This window comes from Jaculus jaculus, chromosome X, assembly GCF_020740685.1.
Source record: "Jaculus jaculus isolate mJacJac1 chromosome X, mJacJac1.mat.Y.cur, whole genome shotgun sequence".
In the NCBI taxonomy this organism is placed as follows: Eukaryota; Metazoa; Chordata; class Mammalia; order Rodentia; family Dipodidae; genus Jaculus; species Jaculus jaculus.
In genome coordinates this window covers 12,019,080-12,033,849 of record NC_059125.1, presented here as the reverse complement: position 1 = coordinate 12,033,849, position 14,770 = coordinate 12,019,080, and positions in this window count along the sequence as shown.

The window sequence follows — 14,770 nt, the reverse complement described above, 5'->3', positions numbered from 1 at the left end:
CCCAGATGGATTTATTGGTGAAGTCTACCAGAACTTCACACAACAACTAATACCAATGCTTCTCAAACTACCTCATAAAATAGAAGAGGAAGAAATACTACCAATCTCCTTTTACAAAGCCAGCATTATTCTTACACCAAAACCAGATACAAAACCACAAAAACAAGAAAGCTATGGACCAACATCCCACATGAACATGCATACAAAAATTATAACAAAATACTGACAAACATAATTCAGGAATACATCAAAAAGATTGCTCATCCATATCATGTGGGTTTTATTTTAGATGCAGGGATTTTTCAACATTGATAAATCAATTAATGTAATACACCATGTAAATGGACTCAAGGACAAAAATAACATGATTATCTCAATAGATGAAAAAAACGGCATTTGAAAGATTCCAAAATTTCTTCATGATAGAGGTCCTAAAGAAATTGGGAATAGAAGAAACACATATCAAATTAATAAAGGCTATTTGTGACAAAACTGTAGCCAAAATAATACTAAATGGGGGAAAATTGAAGAATTTCCTGTAAAATCAGGAGCAAGGGAAGGTGCCTGCTTTCTGCACTTTTGTTTATAATAGTACTGGAAGACTTTGATACACCAATAAAACAAGAGACACAAGTAAAATGGATACAAATTAAAAGGAAAATTCAAATTACCATTATTTGCAGATAATATGATTCTATGCATAATGGACTCTACCAGAAAACTGTTAGAAGTGTTACTTTTTTCAGCAAAGTAGCAGGATACAAAATTAATACACAGAAATCAGTAGCCTTCCTACATACCAATAACAAATATGCTGAGAATGAAATCAGATAAATCTTTCCACTAACAATTGCCTCAATAAATAAATAAATAAATAAATAAACCTTAGAATAAACATAACCCAGGAAGTGAAGGATCTCTACAATGAAAACTTTAAAACACTCAAAAGAGAAATTTCAGAAGATACTATGAACTAGAAAACATTCCATGCTCACGGATTGGAAGAATCAATATTGTGAAAAATGTCTATTTACCATAATCAATCTACAATCACCATTCCTGATTTTTAAGTTATATTACAGAGCCATAATAACAAAAACAGCATGGACTAGCACAAAATGAGACTTGCAGATCAATGGAGCAGAATGCATGACCCAGATATAAATGCAGACAGCTACAGCCATATGAATTTGACAAAAATGTCAAAAAATATTTACTGGAGAAATGGCAGCTTCTTTCATAAATGATACTGGGAAAACTAGATGTCTATATGTAGAAGGAAAAAAAATAGATCCTAATCTCTCTCCATGCACAATAATCAGGTCCAAAAGGATTAAAGACCTTAATATCAGACCTGAAACTTTGAAACTGATAGAGGAAAAAGTAGAGGAAACCATCCAGCATATAGGCATAGGCAAGGACTTCTTGACTAGAACCCCAGTATCTCAGGAAGTAAGACAATGAATCAACCACTGGGACTTCCTGAAAGTAAAAAGCTTTTGTACTGCAAAGAGCACTGTGAATAGAACAAAGAAGCAACCTACAAAATGGGTGAAAATCTTTTCTAGCTACACATCTAACAGAGGATTATTATCTAAGATATGCAAATACCTCAAAAAACTAAATAATAAAAAACCAAATGACCCAATCAAAAAGTGAGCTATTAGCTGGGCGTGGTGGCGCATGCCTTTAATCCCAGCACTCAGGAGGCAGAGGTAGGAGGATTGCTGTGAGTTCAAGGCCACCCTGAGACTCCATAGTGAATTCCAGGTCAGCCTGGGGTGGAGTGAGACCCTACCTCGAAAACAAAACAAAACAAAACAAAACAAAACAAAACAAAACAAAACAAAACAAAACAAAAAGTGAGCTATTAAACTGGAGAGAGTTCTCAAAAGAAGAAATACAGTTGGCCAATAAGCATCTAAAAATATGCTCTAGTGCTGGAGAGATGGCTTAGCTATTATGATGCTTGCTGGCAAAGCCAAACAACCCAGGTTCAATTCCCCAGTACCCATGAAAAGCCAGATGCACAAGGTGGCACATGCATGTGCGGTTTGTTTGCAGTGGCTAGAGGCCCTGGTGTGCCCATTCTCTCTCTATCTGCCTCGTTCTCTTTCAAATAAATAAACAAATAAATATTTTAAAATAAAAAATATTCCATATGATTATGCAAAAGTAAAACTAGTTTGAGATTTCATCTTACTCATGTCAGAATGGATATCATCAAGAAATCAAATGAGGGCTGGAGAAATGGCTCAAGGGATAAAAGCACTTGCTTGCAAAGGCTGACAGGCAGGGTTCAATTCCCCAGTACCCACATAAAGCCAGATGCACAAAGTGGAGAATGCATCTGGAATTCATTTTCAGTTTCAGGAGGTCCTGCCATTCCCAAGTCCCCTGTCTCTGTGTGTCTGCCTCTCTCCCTCTCTCTCTCTCTCTCTCTCCTTCTGTCTGTCTCTGTCAATCATAAATATATATATATATATATATATATATATATATATATATATATCTTAAAAAAGAAATCAAATGACAATAATTACTCACAAAGGTGTAGGAAAATAGGAACCCTTCCCTATTGCTGGTGGTGATGTAAACAGGTGCATCCATTGTGGAAAATTAATGGGGAGGTTTCTGAGACAGGTAAAAATAGGTTTACCATATGGCCCAGCTTTATTTCATATACCCTAAGGACTTTGCTCATTACTATAGAGATGCTATGCTCATCTATGCTTATTGCTTCTCTATTCAAATAACTAGGAAATTAAATCAGTCTAGATGTCCTTCAATTGACAAATGGATAGTGATGATTTTTTTTTATCCAATGTGAGTTTTATTTGGCTATAAAGAAAAATAAATTATGAAATTTTCAGGGAAATTGATAGATCTGGAAAAGATCCATCAATACCCAAGTGATGTAACTCGGGCTTAGAAAGTCAAGCGTTTCTCTCATATGCAGATCCTAGCTTCAAATATTTATAACTGTATGTGAGTTGGAGTAAAGTCAGTAGTAGAGGTCAGGGCACTTGAATGGGCCTATGAGGGAGGGAGTAGAGGAATGGGCTAAATGGGAGATTAGAGGGGCATATAACTGTGGGCCAAATTATCTAAGTGGGGTCAATAGGGAAATGATGGAGGGGATGGAAGGAGGCTTAATCAAAATTTTAGGTATTATTAATAAGCCATATAGAAACCTATTTCTTTGCTATCTAATAATACATATGCTGAGGGAGGGTAAGAGAAAGAGACAGAGAGAGAGTTTGTACATAAGAATCCTGTAGCAATAGGTAATGTACTTAGAAGCCATAGATTAATAATCTATGGAAAAAAATTCAGTGCCAAGGGTGGGATACCTTCCAGCAAGTTATTGGCTAGGGAGACTCCTTATACTCCCAAAACATCACAGGCCCTTTATTGTCCACTAGAAGTAGATGGTAAGGCCCTATTTCTGAAGATACCATATGTTGGGCTGCAGGTCACTGAGAAATCAACCTGGAGCTGAGCTAGAAGCCTCCTCTCTGTTGGCTGTCAGGATAGTGGGAAAAGCTGTGCCACCTGTTGGGGAAGAAAAGCCATCAATGATGTCAACCAGCAGTGGACCCTGTAAGCTTCTCAGCTGGCCAGAAAGGCCAAATGTATCAACTGGCACAATGGTGGCATGCCTGTTATGGGAGAAAACAACTGCTCACTGATTGGACTTAAGGCCCACTCCATGGGAGAGATTTCTTCCCTAGTATTGAAAAGTTAATCCAAAGCTTATGGTAGGTCATAAGTCCCAGATGGGAAACTACTATAGTTGTCTGACTAATTGGATATGTTATGCCCACCAAACTGTCCTCTGAATACTTATGTATATACCCACATACTAATGATATTCTCACTTCTGGTTAAAGCTTCTCTTTTCAGATACATTAATCACGAGGGAGACTCAAAAAACACCATCATGCTGAAAAGTGAAAGTTTATTGTTTAGCACTAAGACATCACTATCATACTCTTCAAGTTTGAGGGTCTTTTGTGAAAGAGGTTGTAGAAAGAATGTAAGAGCCAAAGGAAAGGGAGTACTGCTTACAATACTATTTTCCTGACACAAAATGGCTTTGATATTCATGAGCTCATAATGACTGATGCTACCCTTACATAAGACCTGCATAATAGGAAGAAAAAAATGGCATCAAAATGGAAGACAGACCAGGTGGAAAGAAGGGATTCAATGGAGGGGGCATTTGGGATGGTGAAAAGGAAGGGTAGTTGGAGGGGATTATGATCATGATATGTTGTTTAGATGTTTGCAAATGGAAAATAAAATATTAAAAATATGTGTCCATGTTCATCACCTGTGTAAGGTTCACTCTATTCATTCAAAATGAATAATCTAGGGAGATCCTATACAGAGTAAAAGAATTGGTTATTCAGCTGAGAGTAGAATATTCTAGCTTGAAAATTCTATAACATAGCTGTTGGACTTGATTGGGCATAAAATTCTGGACTGTAAAGAATCATGTCCATACTAAGCATACCCATACCTGTAATCCCAGCACTGAGGAGGCTGAAGTAGAAAGATTGCTTTAGGCTCAAGTCCAGTTTGGGCATCAGTGTGAGAGACTGTCTTTAAAAAATAAGAAACAACTGGGTGTAGTGGCGACACCTTTAATCCCAGCACTCAGGAAGCAGAGGTAGGAGGACCACCGTGAGTTTGAGGCTACCCTGAGAATACAGAGTGAATTCCAGGTCAGCCTGGGCTAGAGTGAGACCCTACCTTGAGAAAACAAAAAAAACAAACAACACACACACACACACACACACACACACACACACACACACACACACACATATATATATATATATATATATAGAGAGAGAGAGAGAGAAAGAAAGAAAGAAAGAAAGAAAGAAAGAAAGAAAGAAAGAAAGAAAAAAGAAACAAAGAAAAGAATCACATCAATGCCTAAGAAATTTCTAAGAGGATTGTGTGTTTGTTGTATTTATTTTTATTTTCATTTTTACCCTTTCTTGCCTCCCCCCGAGAATATTATCTTAGAAAACTTCAACTTTCCTAGTAAACAATTTTTAGAAAAGCACAGAAAGGCAAAATTAAGTACATTTTAGTATGTACAATTCTGTATTGTGAATGTAGGAGCAAGAGAAAAATCAAGTAAGGGCTCTTTGGGCATTCTAAAAGCCTCATTATAGAGATAACTTGTATGCTTCTGTTTCAAAATATATTAGATTATCAATTAGCATTTTGTTACCAGTTGGTACTTATTGAGAACTTAATGGAAGCAGAGCATTTTCCTACATACCTATATTATTTATTCTAGACATGCAAATATGAAATGAATGTTGTTCCTGTGACCTTCATCAAATGTCATGATTTATCATCCTGAAGAGACAAAACACAGAGTAATGAAGAAAGTAAACAAGCTAGAATTCTAAAGCTCATAATCTGCTTGAAGTATGTATGACAGGGCTGGTTGTATTTTGTTAGGACAATGACATCTAAATTTGACCCCCAAAGAATATATAGCATCTTGCTCTAGATTTTTGCTTCCTCTACTTGGCTTCAAAGGAAATTAAGGGGAAACAAACACATTTCAAATCCAACCACATCTCACCCCTCCCATGGGACTACCCTGGTCCCAACCAGTCTTCTGTAACACTATTAGAACAGTATTCTTCTACAGTAGTTTTAATGTAAAAATGTCCCCCCATAGACTCGTGTGTTTGAATACTTGATTCCAAGTTGGTGACACTGTTTGGGAAGGCTGTGGACTCATTAGGGGGGTGAAGGAAGGAAATATGTCTCTGGAGGTTGGCCTTGAGGTGTTACAGCCCAAACTCTGTGGGCTCTACTTCCTCCCTGTAGAAGCAATGCCTGATATGCTTTCCCCACCATGATGAAACTTCCCCTCAAAACTGTAAACTAAAATGAATCTTTTCCTTTCACAAGCTGTATCTGGTCAGGTATTTTGTCCCAGCAGTAAAAAAGTAAATGAGGGGTTGGAGAGATGGCTTACCAGTTAAGGCACTTGCCTACTTAAAACCAAAGCAGCCACGTTTGATTTCCCAGAACCCATGCAAACCAGATGCACAAGGGGGCACATACATGTAGAGTTCATTTTCAGTGGCTAGAGGCCCTGACATCCTCATTCTCTCTCTTTCTCTCTCCCTCTCTCTCTCTCTCTCTCTCTATCTCAAATAAATAAATAAAATATAAAAATAAAAAGTAACCGATACATCTTTGCATCAGTCTCCTTACTTTGAGCCTGCCCTCCCTGTGACTCTTCTCTTAAGAATAAAGAAAATCTATCTCACACGTCTGCTTTAAAGCCTCCAATGACTCTGCATTTCACTCACAGCCAAAACCCCATCTTGGTCAATCAGTCTTCAGATCTTTTGCACATGCCATTCACAACTGCCTAGATGGTAAAAATTTACTCTCCCATCAAAGAGGCCTTCACCAACCACCTTCCCAAAGCCACCCTTCTTCAGTGCTCCCATGTTTTCCAACCCATAGAAAGAGGTATTCATAGACCCAATAATGAGGAATGTTAATCAGGTAAGGATTTGTGCATATTTTCTTTTATGTTATGCATGTACAGGTGTGTGCATAGTATGTGCAAATTTGGTAGTCCACCTGGTATGGGTTTGGAAGTATGGCAAATGTAGGAAATATAGGATCACTGAAATCAAGACACAGTTGAAAAATATATCTTTTCTACCTCTTAATATTAAATTGAAATATTGGCTATTTGCAGAGGGGTACTGGATAGTGTCTTGAATTACAGAAGAAAATTTATACTTTTGAGCAGTGTTGGGATTGGTGAAGACTATGGTGTCTATTAAAGTTGGACTTAATACATTTTGCATCATGAGATTGTCATGGGACTACATGTATCAGGGGCAAAATGTAAATAAGCTATTTCCTTCCACAAGCTGCTTTTGGTCAGGTGTTTTGTTTTTTTTTTTCCCTAGAAACAAGAAGGTAACTGCAACACAAGGCAAGCACTTTACCGATTGAGCTATCTCCTCAGACAAGACCCCCAAATTGCTTTAACAATTTCTCCAGATGGATGGAGCACTTGTTCAAGCTGGAAAGCCTGCTGTACATCTTTCAGCTTTGAATTTTCCAGATGACTGACATGTTTTGATGACGTAAGGAAGCAGTAACCATTCTGACCTGGACTTCATTATGTAGTCTCAGATTGTCCTCAAACTCACAGCAATTCTCCTACTTCTGCCTCCCAAGTGTTGGCATTAAAGACATGTGCCAACATGCACAGCGCAGTAACCATTTCTTATTGTTTGTGATTATGGGAGCTGGCTACACTCCAGTGAGTGATCATTTTGCTCCTCTTTGAGTCACCTAGAGCTGTAGTCTCCCAAAGGCTCCTCTGTGCTGTTACTGGAAAGATGGTTTATGCATCTGTTGGACAGTGGTATTGAGATAATTATACTCACAGGTTTGTCCACTGGGATCCAGAAAATTCTGGGAGTTTGGGTGGGCTACAGCATCCCAGATGGTCCTTCACATGGCTGAGCGTTGGCATTGCTATCAGATGGTAACTAGCTGTTCTGTCCCTTGGAGAACTCAATTATCCTCTATGTAGACTTCCCATTGACTTTGTCTGTGTATCAACTACTTTCTCATTGCTAGGACAAAATAGTCAGCCCGACTCAACTATGCTAAGAAAGCATGGCAGGAGCAGAACACCATCTCACATCATCCCATAAGCAGGGAGGAAGAACAGGCAGTGCAAGAAGAGGAATTAAACTTCAAGACTTGCCCCCAGTGACACACTTCCTCCAGCACAGCATCACACTATTATTTTACATTCAAGCTACCACAGCCTTTGCACATCATGATGGCCTTGTTTCAAAAAGAAATTTCCTGTTCAATCCACCTTTTAAGGTTCATATATCAAAATTTCATAATTTATTTTATAATCTGACATAAAGCATCTGTTGTGGTATTCAGATGCTAGCCAAAGGTAAAAAGACTGGTCAGGGACAAATTACTTAAGTCACCAACATGGTCAGACAGCACTCAGATGAATGTTCACTGGACCTAAGAGGCTAGATATTTTGTAACAAGATTTTGGGAAAAGAGACATCAATGGCTTACCTTGAACTTACACTGACTACAGATCATAAGGGCAGAGCAATGGGAAGCCAGTGACAGCCTAGGATAAGTGGTTAGTCCAGAAAGAAATTCTTGCACTACTTGGATGGTTGGATCTAAAAGCAGAATGTGATATGTCCTTTAGTATCCAGGAGGGGAATGTGATTTTTTTCTTTGTTGATTTAATTTGAAACTGTCAGTTAAACTTCTTCTGTTTCTTCCCTCCTCTCTCTTGCCTGTAACTTAATTTAGGACATCTAAGAATTCTTCTATTATCATTTCTACATGTCTTTTTTTTTTTCGGTTTTCTGAGGTTGGTTTTCACTCTAGATCAGTCTGACCTGGAATTCACTATGTAATCTCAGGGTTGCCGGAAACTCATGGTGATCCTCCTACCTCTGCATCACAAGTGCTGGGATTAATGGCGTGTGCCACCATGTCTGGCTCTATGTCTCTTATTTTTTTTAAATATTTTTTAATTTTTTTGTTACTTTTATTTATTTGAGAGTGACAGACAGAGTGAGAAAGAGGCACAGAGAGAGAGAGAGAGAATGGGCGCACCAGAGCTTCCAGCCCTGCAAACGAACTCCAGATGTGTGCACCCCCTTGTGTATCTGGCTAATGTGGGTCCTGGGGAATCGAGCCTCAAACTGGGGTCCTTTGGCTTCACAGGCAGGCGCTTAACCACTAAGCCATCTCTCCAGCCCCAATGTCTCTTATTTTTAAGAAAGGAAACAAAGGGCTGGGGAGATAGCTCAGCTAATCAAGTGTTTTCAGCACAGGCATGAGTACCTGAGTTCAGTCCCTAGAACCCACATTTTAAAATGACTGGCTTTGTGGAGAGTTCCTGTAATCCCAGTGCTAGGAGGGCAGGAGATTCTCTGGGGCTCAATGGGCAGTCACTCTAGCCCAACTGGAAAGATCCAGGCCAATGAGCAGCCCTGTCTTAAGAAAAGAAAGAGTATGGGCTGGAGAGATGGCTTAACAGTTAAGGTGTATGTCTGTGAAGCCTAAGGACCCAGGTTCTATTCTCCATGTCCCATGTAAACCAGATGAACATGGTGGCACATGCATCTGGAGTTCGTTTGCAGTGACTAGAGGCCCTGGCGTGCCCATTCTCACTCTTTCTCTCTCTCTCTCCCTCTCTCCCTCTCCCTGTCTGTCGGAATAAAAAAAAAAGAAAATAACTTAAAAAAAAAAGAAAAGAAAAAGTGGACATCAGTCATGAACACGACGCCTTAGGTTGTTCTCTGTCTCTCTCTCTCTCTCTCTCTCTCTCTCTCTCTCTCTCTCTCTCTCTCTCACACACACACACACACACACACACACACACACACTTGCATACAAGTGCACACTGACAAATAAGATGCACATGTACATATGTGCATGCACACACACACACACACGCACACACACACATGCACACATGCATAAAACAAAGAAAGGAAAATATGGCAGGAACTAAAGAGTCACCTGGCAGCTGCCTAACTCTTAAGGCCAGACTTGGAAGTTGCCAGGTGACACTTTGCCACATGTTGTGGGTTAAAGCAAGTCACAAAGCCAAAATGTATTCAAAGGAAACAGTAATAGATCCCACTTGCTAATGGGAAAATGTCACAAACAATGCAGGTATCTTTAATCCATCCTAAAAGAAAATAGGTGATTTTTTAAAAAATATTGTATAAATACTGTTGTCCAGTTTCATCAATTCTAAATACGTTGCTTTATTTCAAGGCTTTATTTTCAGGGATCATTTCTATACTTTGTTTCTAAATACTTAGCTTTTTAACCTTTTATTTTGAAATAATCATAGACTTATAAGTTATTAATATAGTGTAGAGAGGTTCTGTATACTTGTCTCCCAGCTTTTCCCTAAAGACCATATATAATTTTAATAAAATGTCAAAAACTAGAAACTGCAATCAGTACAAGGCAAATGCATGACTCTGTTATTATAAAAGGAAATAACTGACATTAATTTGGTGATCATCATGTATGTATTATTAACTTAATTATTACATGCACATTTAACTTCTCTGATAGAAGAGTGTCTTATCATGAAACCTATCTTACAATAGACAATTATTTTCTAAGTGGTACATAAAATAATTATATGTCCTGTGAAGTCTATATCATTTATTTGGTTTTAGTCATTTATATTTATTTTTGCAGTGACAAGGATTAAACTCAGGACTTGTGCTTTCTAGTTACTTGCTCTATCACTGAGCTACATCCCTAGGCCTAGGGTCTCTAATGTCATACATCTTGTCTAATGGTCAACAACAAGGGTGGAGATAGCTCAGTCAGTAAAGTGCCTGCCTCACACACAAGAGGACCTGAGCTCAATCCCAGTACCCATATCAAAATTCTGACTGAAGTGACAAATGTCTGTAATCAGAGGACTGGGGAGGTGGAGACAGGAGGAGCTTTGAAGCTTGATAGCCAGGTAGTGTAGCCTGACTGATGAGCTCTGGGCTACTAAGAAACCTGTCTCAAAGAAGGTGAAGATGGTGGCCAAGGCTGTCCTTTGGCCTCCATACACACATACACATAAATGTGAATCTACGTGCATGCACACACATATGTGTGTACTCACAGGCATACATAGGAACTAAAAAGAGAGTCAACATACAGCAACAGGCTGCATGCAGCTCACCCACCCCCAACTATAAATATGTCCCTAATCCCCACCAATAGTGGTGTGTAATATGAATGAGAAGTAAATGTTTGTGGTATCCTTAAAAATAAAGAAAGGAATAGAAAAATTCATCAAAGAGGAATAGGGACTAGTTAGTAAAAAGAAGGAGCTAGGGGGAGAGGTTTGGGGGAAGGAGAGACAACAGAATGTAATAGGAAGAGATTGTGATCAAATTACATTATGTACATGTATGAAAATTATCAGTAAGTGTTTAATGCAGTTATATAAAAAAGAGAGTCAAATCAAAAATAAAGAACGACTAATGGAAAGAGGGAGGTGTTATGATGGAGTGTCTATTTGTGAAAGGGAAATTGGGGGAGGGGAGGGAATTATCATGGTCTATTGTCTGTAAGTGTGGAAGCTGTTGATAAAAAGGAAAATAAATAAAGAGAGCCAATGGCATATTGCATTAACCCATTTTACAGTTAAAAAATCTGAAGTATACCGTGTTTAGGAAACCTACCCAAGAAAGCAAGATACTACCTCAAAAAAAAAAAAAAAAGAAAGAAAGAGAAAGAAAAAGAAAAAGAAAAAGAAACCTATCAAAGTTCACACTGTTAGGGTTACTAATTAGAACTCGAGAATAGTATTCAAATCCAGTCACACTGATTCAAAGCCAAAATGCGTAATCTATACTGTCCTGAAAGGTAACTAATTATAACAAGATTAAACACATTGTCTTCTATAATCATCATGGCATGACTTTGGTAAGGTTTAGTGAAAAATATGTCATTAGGAAATGAACAAACCCCTATTCTCTGAGTTAACACCCAATATTGCTTACACTACACTCTATTAATTACCAGAGTTAGTAAGCTATCCATTCTGTGGTGTACTTTGTCTAATCATGATATGCTAGGAAGTAGAGATTTAAGTAGAGATTTCACAAGACTAACAAGCTTGCTGCCTATTTAATTGTAAACACTAAACAACATCATGCTATATATTTTTTTAATTTTTTATTTATTTATTTGAGAGCGACAGACACAGAGAGAAAGACAGGTAGAGGGAGAGAGAGAGAATGGGCGCGCCATGGCTTCCAGCCTTTGCAAACTAACTCCAGATGCGTGCGCCCCCTTGTGCATCTGGCTAACGTGGGACCTGGGGAACCGAGCCTCGAACCGGGGTCCTTAGGCTTCACAGGCAAGCACTTAACCGCTAAGCCATCTCTCCAGCCCAACATCATGCTATATTGATGAAGGAGGTTACCAAGCAACCCACTGTAACATCTTTTGATTTCTACTATAATGAAACTTCTCTTCATAGAACACATTCAACTGTGTTTAATCAATCCTCTGTGAGGATTCAAAAAAATTGAGAAAAAATGAAATGAAGAAAATAGAAAGAAGCTGGGTTAATTGCTTTCCATATGTAGCAGATCCCTTCTCAGTGCTGGGATAAAACACCCAATAGAAGCAGCTTATGAAAGGAAAGGTTGTTTTCTTGTTTACAGTTACAGGGAGACGTTTCATCATGGCAGGGAAAGCATGGCAGGAGCAGACAGATGCATGTCACATCTCCACAACAACATGGAGGAAGTGGAGAGAGAAATGAATGTAGCAACCACACAGCTGGGTTATAACACACCAAGGCCCACATACAGAAACATACCACCCCTCAAAGGATCCACAAACTTTCCAAACAGCCACCAGTTGGGCATTTAAGTATGAGGCTAAATCACAAACATGTGAACCTTTGGGGGACATTTTACATTCAAACCACCACACCATTATAATAAGAATTATGCCAACTCTAGAAACAGATCAACTAAGGGAAGAAAAAAATATTTTATTTGTAATTCTGCTTTAGCCACTTCTTACAAATGTGACTTTTTTAAAATATTTTTGTTCATTTATTTATTTATTTATTTGAGAGTGACAGACACAGGGAGAAAGACAGATAGAGGGAGAGAGAGAATGGGCGCGCCAGGGCTTCCAGCCTCTGCAAACGAACTCCAGACGCGTGCGCCCCCTCGTGCATCTGGCTAACGTGGGACCTGGGGAACCGAGCCTCGAACCGGGGTCCTTAGGCTTCACAGGCAAGCGCTTAACCACTAAGCTATCTCTCCAGCCCAAATGTGACATTTTTAACTAATACAAACTTCAAAAAATTTTTTAAAAAATATAAGAAAGGTCGGGCGTGGTGGCGCACGCCTTTAATCCCAGCACTCAGGAGGCAGAGGTAGGAGGATCGCCATGAGTTCAAGGCCACCCTGAGATGACAGAGTAAATTCCAGGTCAGCCTGGACTAGTGTGAGACCCTACCTCAAAAAACGAAAAATAAATAAATAAATAAACCAAAAAATATATATAAGAAAGGAGGAGAGAAAGGAAGAGGGAAGAAGAGAGGCAGGGAGGGAGGGAGGTAAGAAAGGAAGAAGGGAGGGAGGGAGGGGGATGTTCAGCAGTAGGTTGGAGTCAAATAGATACATACCCCAGTAAAAGAAATTTAATGTTATCAAATTGGATATAGACAAAAATCATACAATTCAAAACTTAATTTTTTTTAAATTTTTTATTTGAGAGCGACAGATACAGAGAGAAAGACAGGTAGAGGGAGAGAGAGAATGGGCACGCCAGGGCTTCCAGCCTCTGCAAACGAACTCCAGACACGTGCGCCCCCTTGTGCATCTGGCTAACGTGGGACCTGGGGAACCGAGCCTCGAACCAGGGAACTTAGGCTTCACAGGCAAGCACTTAACCGCTAAGCCATCTCTCCAGCCCTCAAAACTTAAATTTTGCTCCCTGGACAGCCTTTTGAAATTCTAACCCTTGGAATTAACAGCCAAAACTCACTTGTCATCATTTTAAAAAGCTATTTGGTTACTTTATACCAATTACTTTATACCAGTTACTTTATAATCTAAATTCAATGCCAAAAGACTGGCCTTTCAGATTTAAAGCATTGTGTGCTTTCTTTGATATGAACTATTTTTATTGTTTATGTTAAAATATTTTTCCACTATTTTATTTTCTATTTTATTTATTTATTTAAGGGAAAGAGGCAGAGAGAGAGAGAGAGAGAATGGGCATACCATGGCTTCCAGCCACTGCAAACGAACTCCAGATGCATGCACCCCCTTGGGCAACTGACTTACGTGGGTCCTGGAGAATCACAAGGATCCTTTGGCTTTGCAGGCAAATGTCTTAACTGCTAAGCCATCTCTCCAGCCACTATTTTATTTTTTTATAAAGAACATTATTTGTATGATATATAAAGTGTTGGTACCATCTTTTTTCTCCTCCCTTCCCCCCATTCTGCTAGGGGCCCTCCTCAGTGGGATTGCTGGTATTCCCCATGGGGTTGTGGGTTATGCATTGTGGGATCATCAGTCAGTTATTGGAGGGGTACAATGTCTCTGGACATGAAGTCCTAACCTGTGACTCTTACAATCTTTATGCTCCATCTTCCACAAAATTCCCGGAGCTGTGGTGGGTGTGTTTTAAGTCTACTTCAGTGATGAGCTCTTAGAAGCCTCTGGATTTTGGCTTTGGTAGGTGTTGAGTATCCTCAGCATCTGTCTCCTTCACCATGCTGCTGATTATCAGGGTCACCGTGGAAGAAGCACTCTTGCTCATCTCCCCAAGTCTTCTGTGTGATATGAACTATTTTATGCATCAAAAGATAGCAAGCTGATCAGAGAAACCCATGACCCCCCCACCCCCAACAATGTAGGCCATTGCCAACATACTGGGTTACCCACCAGATCTAAATGGTAAGACTTTACTGCTGAAGACATCACAAGCTGTAGTCACAGGACATTGAGAGGTCATATTGTAACTGAAACAAAAGTCAGCTTCCTGCTGACTAGTGTCCATAGTGTTGGAAAAGGCTACACAAGCTGCTGGGGGATAATGGCCACCAACAATGTAAACAAGCAGCAACAACCTGCAAGCTACAAAATCAACCAGCAAGGAAAGATGGACACACAAGTGCAATAGTGGAACAGAG